Source organism: Vigna radiata, chromosome 7 (assembly GCF_000741045.1).
Source record: "Vigna radiata var. radiata cultivar VC1973A chromosome 7, Vradiata_ver6, whole genome shotgun sequence".
NCBI classification, from domain to species: Eukaryota; Viridiplantae; Streptophyta; class Magnoliopsida; order Fabales; family Fabaceae; genus Vigna; species Vigna radiata.
This window is the reverse complement of record NC_028357.1, coordinates 16236542-16241751: the sequence shown is the minus strand read 5'-3', so window position 1 is coordinate 16241751 and position 5210 is coordinate 16236542.

Here is a 5210-nt window from a genome sequence, read left to right as displayed (position 1 = left end):
TGTTTTTTGTACAGTTTTGCATGTTTTTCGTGAATTCTAGACTTGGTTTAGGTTGTCAGTTTTTCCTTCACTTCGTTGATACTTTGATTTGTTGGATTCCTTGCTTTTCTTTGCTTGGTGAGATGATTATGATGTTTGAGAGGTTGAATTGATTGTGACAGAATTACCTTGTGCGAGATTTGAGCCATTTGATGATCTTTCTTGTGCGTGATATGTCTCTTGATTGCTTGCACTTATGCCTTGGCTTGACTCTTGTTGATAATTCTTGATTCATGCGCATGTTTGAAAGTGATAAAGGCATTTTGTTGTTGAGCCTCTTTAGCCAAATGAGCCTACCTTGTTTTCATCCATTGATAACCCCCTTTGAGCCTATGCTTTCCCCATTCTTTGTTTTGAAGCTCATACACTAGCCCTAAGTGAAAAACCATGATTACCTTAACCTTAGGGAATTTTGGAGCTTTGGAATTATTTTGGGAATAAGTATGGTCTCTTGGGATATTCAGATGAATTGGTTAGTTGGCTCCTCTTCTTGTTTGTGTTTTTGTAAATATATGGTGTATCTTGTCTCTTAGAGTTATGTCCAATATTGAGAGAAAAGAAAAGAGACAAGATGAAAAAAAAAAGAGAAAAAAATACAGAAAAATGAGAAAAAAATTAAAAAAAATTTGTGAATAATGGAGTCAAGAAGATGATTGAATTAGAGGTTTTGGGTGTGTTTGAATGTGTTTACACTTGTTCCCCATTGCTCCTCTATTCCTTTTGGTTTGTAGCTTCTCATCCATATGTATCCTTCCTTGTCCTTGGCCCCATTACATCCATAAAAGACCTTTTGATTTGAACATGCATATGTCTTTGAGTCTTGATATTAGAGGCTTGCCAAGTCTGTTTGTGTTTGCTTTCTTGAGTGCATTGAGTTGACATTGTTTACCTTAGACACTTGAGAGAAACACTGGTAGTGCATCTGTGAGGCTCTATTGCTTTTGATTCACCTCTTGAACTGATTGATTGTTTTTCCATGTTCTGAATTGCTTGGATGATTTCTTGAGTATCTGCTTTCCTTGACTCTGTGTGGGATTTTGTCCACTTCCTTTCATTGTCCAGATTTCTTGAGAACTGTGCAACTCTGTTTCTTTCCTTGTGAGTCTTATTTTCTGTATGTTGAGTCTGTCACTTCCCTGATGTCCTCTGAGTTGTTCCCTGATTTGCGTCTTGATTTTGCCCAGGAGTACAAAAGACTAAGTGTGGTCTATTTTGATGAGTTGATATTTTCTTGACTATATTTAGTTTATTGCACTGAAATAATCAGGGAATTATGTTTAATTGTCCATTATTTTACCGTTTTTCCTAATTCTGCTTAAAAAGTAAAGAGTGTAGGGAAAGAGAAAGCAAACACAGAGTTTTTATACTGGTTCGGCCTGAATGCCTACATCTAGTGTCCTTTCACAACCAGGAAGCCCATGCACTATATTAGTCAAGGTTTTTACACAAGATTTTTATAGAGACTTCCACGTCAAAATATAGACAATCTCTCTAACCTTCTAACTAAAAGTATAGGTAGCAACATAAAGATCTACAACAAGATATCTCCTCTTCTGCAATCTTCAACCCACTTTGAACAATCCTCAAAGTGTCCAGAACTCCACGAATTTTCCTCCAGTAATCCCAACAGGACAACAACAATCTTCCAAAGATTGATAGAAGTCTTGATCAATATGATGAACACCAGCAATGCAGAATTTGATCAAACACTAAGCGCAAATAACTTCCTCCTTAAGAAACTCTTCAAAGAAAGATCTCCTTTCTCTTCTTGATGAGTTCTTGGAGCCTTTACACAGAGATCACAATCTAAAATATCAAAATGAAAATGTTAGAATTGCCAAAGTCTCTGTGATCAACAAAATCATGTCTATTTATAGTTTTCTATAAATAAGACGCTCCTGTATTCGACTTTGCCACTAATGTAGTCGAATGTCATCAGACAGCTTTAACAGTTAAAACAAATTAACAGCAGTCATAAAAACTACATTGATTTCACATTTAATTCAGTTGACTTGCATTTAATGCTTTAGCAAAGAATAGAAATATAGCCGTTACAACACAAAAGCATTAACAAAATTTCAAAACAAATTACTAAGTCGAATTTACTGTGCGCGCAGTCGACTTAAACACTTCAAATCAGTTTTGAAAAACTTTTCAATGCAAAATTACTCACAGGCACTGCTTTTGAAAATTTGTGCAAAGTCACGAGTTTTAATCGACTTACTTCATAATGAAGTCGACTTAAAACTTGCAGTTTTTCCACACAATATAAGTTCAACGAAGTGCATGTGGTTTTCTTTTCTTAAACATATGTAATGCAATCACAAGTGATGTATCAAGTATAAAAATAGTGAATATGCATACATATATAAGAATCAACACAAACATGTTCTTTAAGATATCATTCACAATAAAGAATTGAACATGTAACACATAACAATACATGTTTTAATAATAATGTGTTGTCATCATCAAAAACTAAATTACGGTGAGATTAAGGCTTAGCTAAACCAGTGCTTCCCTTATCAACAATCTCAACAAGCATGATAGAGGAGATCCAGATTTACTTGATGAAGAGATGAGCAAATAATATTACAAAAAGTCAATCATTGTCTGGGTCATTTGTCCTAAAATCAAGACTAGACTTAATAAAGAGTCCTAGTTAACTAAGTTTTGGATTCCTGGGTATGCTAAATTTTGTAATTTCTAACATGTGTTTTCAATTGTCAACCTACTGAATAATATTTTTTGTTTTGCAGCTAGTCAACAGAGAAATTGTTTGAAGTTCATCATGCGTCCCAAGTTGGAGACAAGTTTGTAGTTGATCTCGACAAATATGAATGTACATGCAGGAAATGGGCTATCATAGGTATTCCATGTTGCCATGCGTTGGCTGCTATGAACTTTCTCAATTTAGATGCAGAGGACTTCATACCTTGTTGGTTTAGGAAGGCAATATATCAAGAGATATACTCTTCAATTGTGTATCCAATAAATGGTAAAGACATGTGGCATATTACACCAAGTAATGATGTCTTCCCTCCAAGAAAGACAGCATTGCCAAGGAGACCAAAGAAGAAAAGGAGTTGACAGAATGAGAGTTGATCAGGGACGACACAAGAATGAGGAAGGGTGGTCTACATAAAAGATGTGGCATTTGTAGGAAAATGGGTCACAGTAGGACTTCTTGTCAGAAATCAACCCAAGAACCATTTGTCAACACTGACCAAACACAACAAAGTAACCCAACAAATGAACCAATCCTACCATCAGCAAATGAGGGTGAAGAATAGGAGGGGATTACTTAATGTTTATCATACTGCAGTGAACCATTATAAAAGAGGATGAAACATATTTTTGTACTGCTAAACAACTTAAGCACTTTAATATTTACTTGTGTGAATCATTTACAATTCTGAAGACTTTTATAACCTTTGTGACTTACCGTATTAAATGCAATGGTCTTTGATATTTACTCGTGTGGACCCTTTGAGCCAAATTTCTTTTTCTGTATAATTGCAGTACTTGGCTTTGGCTTATATTTGTGTGTGTCTTATTTTCCTGTTAAATTATCTTGATTGGTTTCAGGTGCCATATGTTAGATTAAGTTTAATATGTATATTTCATTCACATGCTGTATATTTGGCGAAAAGACAAATTCTCATTCAACAAAGTTTTCAGATTAAAGAGAACAATTTTCATTCACTCTTATCAATACATCTCTTCTCATCTCATACATTTTCATCCCATTCTCATCAACATTGAAACTAAAATCATCTATATGACACATAAAACACAAACCAACAATATCAACACCTTCATCCACTTTTGAACAATGAACACTGATTTTTGTATCTTAACTAGCATTTTCCTAGTACTCCCCATTTCTTCACTGTTAACCAAAGTTTCTTTATTCCCTTCACTCTTCACGTAACTACCATTTTCGTCACTTCCAACATTTGTGCACCATTTGAAGAAGTTGCAACCAACATCTTCAACACCATTATGCAAACACAACTGTCAATTACAATGCCATGTTCTCAGAAACACTACCACTAATTAATTAGGTTTAATCTAACATACCTTATACTTGGAGCATCCCCAAAATTCCTTGCCTCGATTCTTCATAGTTTTGGCAGTTCTCATCACAGATCTCTGTCCACAGTGGCAAATCGGTGAAGAAACTATAGGGTTTTCCTTCCGCTTGCATGTCGACGAAGAGCAAGAGTACTCCTTCGACATCCTCTTCCAAGAAGAACGACTACAACCTTGATCACCACCAGACCCACCCCCTTCGCAAATAATACTGAAACAACACTCTTCGAAGAAGAACGAGTGCAAGATCCTTTTCAATTAGGGATTTTGAGCTTCAGCTGAGAGATTTAATGAAATCCAAACAAAGTTTATGTCCCACGTGCTTGTGAAAGTAAAAAAATATTTAAGTCCACCTATTAAACTATTTATGTGCCACATGTTTTCAAATGCCACCTCACCTAGCTACCAGGCAATAATTTTAACACCTTTCACATAATTTAACGGACTTTATTACCTCAATTTTTCATAATTAAGAACCAAATTGAGCTACTTCAAAATACAGGTACCTACTTTACGCAAAACTACACAAATATGAACCTCCGAATCAATTAAACCTGAAAATAACTTAGAATTAACTTTATCTAAGAAACAATATATCATATTTTTATTAAATAATTATTTTATTAATACTTTAAAATAAAGGTATTCTTGATATATTTTAAAATATTATACTTATTTATTAAATAATTATTTTATAAATACTTCAAAATAAAGGTATTATATATTTTAAAATGTTATACTTATTTAAATAAAATCTGATTATAATACCAAGTATTAAATTATATTTTAGATTATCATTTTATATTACCTTATTATCATATTTAATAATAAATATTTCGAAAGGATACAGGTTGTGAATATTTTATTTTAACTATTATCATCTATCAATGTTATTATTACTATTATTGGAACCTATTGTCTATATTTTCTTATAATAATTAATGTAATTAAAAAGTTAACTTTGAAATACTTTTTACAATTAAAAGGTAAAATAGAAGGAAAATGTCAATACTTAAATATTATTATTTATTTATTTATTTATATGCGCGCGAGCGTTAGGAGGAAGAGGAAGGATT